The following is a 2,997-nucleotide window of genomic DNA, read 5'->3' on the forward strand; positions in this document are numbered from 1 at the left end:
AGCTGCAGAGAGCATTTCAAGTCTTTTAAGCAGCCTTGCTTGGCTCTGATGGAGAACTCTGTTTCCATCAGCCGATGTCTCTGTTTCTGTGAGTCAGCGAAAAGGCTTGCAGCATTCTCAGACTTCCAGCTTGTATACTCAGGACACTTTTAGACACAAACATCTCACAAATCTAACACATTCCTGCTTTTCAGTGGTTCTCAGCCGGATTTTCACTGTTCATGGCAAGATATTTTCAGCTAGAGTGGCTGATTCAACTGGCTTATGACCCATGACAAAGGGGATGAGTCATGTTTCACCTGTGGTGTTGCCTCTTGCCAGTTGTAAGCACAATGCTACCTTGTGACTTCCTATGAGACCTGACTGGCATATGTCAGCCTATTTGTTGCTCTGCTCAAGTTTTGCAATCACTGTGGCCACTCCAAACATACATTTAGAAGTTTAATACAGTGGGCAAAGCTAGCAAATGTTGTAAAAGGCTAAATCATTTCAGAGAGTCTGAGAGAGTCATGAGCCACAGTTTTAATAAAGTATTTACTGCTGTGGGGATCTCTGAAATGTCCTAATGGGAAATAAATTGGATGCTGTCATGGATGCAGAAATACCACAAAAATAAATCCAGTTGGACTAACTCTAAAAAGTGATATGCACATACAAATCAATTTGTTTATTACCAAAGAGGAGTGAAAGCAGTAATGACCAAGAATTCTCCTTTCATTCTCCCTTGCCTGCCTTTCTCTCCCTTCACCTCTCAGGCCTTCTTCCCCACTTTCTTCCTTTCCATTCTTCCCTGACTAGGCTTGGGCTATTTTTGATTTTTGCTGTAGAACTATCTGGAATTATAAACTCAAGTTCTCAATGAATTTGGGAAAGACAGAGATATATAAGTGCCTACTAGGTTGGTGTAATTCACCTATCATTGCATGGAGCTTCTGATAAAATGAAAATGATTATTAATGGTTATCTGTTTTATCTAAAAATCCAGAGTCATTTCAGTGACAATGACTGCTAGGAAGCACTATAACAGGACCAGCAGTTTTTTCCAGTAACTTAACAGTGACTGTTGGCAAAACTGAAGAGTTTTGATAAGTATTTATTAAATAATTATTTAATCTTAATGCATTTTTTTCCATTATAAGCATTCCCATCAAGTTTACAGGTTTTGATAATAGCAAGCATAGTGGCTAATAATATTGAAGAAGAGTGTGGCAAGCAGGTCAAGGGAGGTTATCCTCCCTCTCTACTCTGCCCTGGTGAGGCCACATCTGGAATACTCTGTCCAGTTCTGGGCTCTCCAGTTTAAGAAGGACAGGGACTTGGTGAAGAGGGTACAGCAAAGGGCTACAAAGATACTGAGGGGACTGGGACATCTCTCTCAAGAAGAAAGACTGAAAGAATTGGGGCTTTTTAGTCTGGAAAAGAGAAGACTGAGAAGAGATCTCACAAATGCTTTAAGAAGGGGTGGGTGTCAGGAGGATGGGACCAGTCGTTTTTTCAGTGGTGCCCAGTGACAGGACAAAGGGTAACAGGCACAAACTTGAACATAAGTTCCATCTAAACATGAGGAGGAACTTCTTTAATTTCAGGGTGACAGAGCACTGGAACAGGCTGCCCAGAGAGGTGATAGTCTCCATCTCTGGAGACATTCAAAAGCTGTCTGAACACGTTCCTGTGTGACCTTCTCTAGGTGAACCTTCCTTGGCAGGGGGAGCTGGACTAGATCATAGAATCATAGAATCAGTCAGGGTTGGAAGGGACCACAAGGATCATCCAGTTCCAACCCCCTGCCATGGGCAGGGACACCTCACATTACATCAGGCTGGCCAAGGTCTCATCCAGCCTGGCCTTAAACACCTCCAGGGATGGGGCCTCAACCACCTCCCTGGACAACCCATTCCAGGCTCTCACCACTCTCATGGGGAAGAACTTCTTCCTCACATCCAGTCTGAATCTCCCCACTTCCAGCTTCATTCCATTCCCCCCACTCCTATCACTACCTGATAGCCTAAAAAGTCCCTCCCCAGCTTTCTTGTAGGCCCCCTTCAGATACTGGAAGGCCACAAGAAGGTCATCTCAGAGCCTTCTCTTCTCCAGACTGAACAGCCCCAACTCCTTCAGTCTGTCCTCATAGGAGAGGTGCTCCAGCCCTCTGCTCATCCTGGTGGCCCTTCTCTGGACACCTTCCAGCATGTCCAGATCCCTCTTGTAATAGAGGCTCCAGAGCTGGACACAGTACTCCAGGTTGGGTCTCACCAGAGCTGAGTAGAGGAGGAGAATCACCTCCCTTGACCTGCTGGCCACACTTCTCCTGATGCAGCCCAGGCTCTGCTTGGCTTTCTGGGCTGCAAGTGCACATTGACAGCTCCTGGTGAGCTTCTCATCCACCAGCACCCCCAAGTCCCTCTCCTCAGGGCTGCTTTCCAGCCAGTCCCTGCCCAGCCTGGATTTGTGCCTGGGATTGCCTCGACCCAGCTGCAGGACCCTGCACTTGGTCTTGTTGAACCTCATGAGGTTGGCTTGTGCCCTTCTCTCCAGCCTGTCCAGGTCCCTCTGGATGGATCCCTTCCCTCCAGCCTGTCTGCTGCACCACACAGCTTGGGGTCAGCAGCAAACCTGCTGAGGGTGCACTCAATGCCTCTGTCCATGTCACCAACAAAGCTGTTGAACAAGACTGGTCCCAGGACTGATCCCTGAGGGACTCCACTTGTCCCTGGCCTCCACTGGGACATGGAGCCATTGACAGCCACTCTTTGGGTGCGGCCATCAAATGATGATCTCCAGAGGTCCTTTCCAGTCTGTGATTTTGTGATTACCCGTTTCTGGGTTGGTGAAACTGCAAAAATACTGTAGATGTAGCCTTTTTGTACCCAGTATTTGAGTATCCTCTGCTAGGAAAAGGAGTGGCTCAATGCCATCCCTCTTTCCCATAGCAGCTGCAAAGCCTGTTAATATTCTTGATGCTGAACCAGTAGCTCATAAGACTGGTACAGCCAGAGT

This window comes from Indicator indicator, chromosome 12, assembly GCF_027791375.1.
Source record: "Indicator indicator isolate 239-I01 chromosome 12, UM_Iind_1.1, whole genome shotgun sequence".
Classification (NCBI taxonomy): Eukaryota; Metazoa; Chordata; class Aves; order Piciformes; family Indicatoridae; genus Indicator; species Indicator indicator.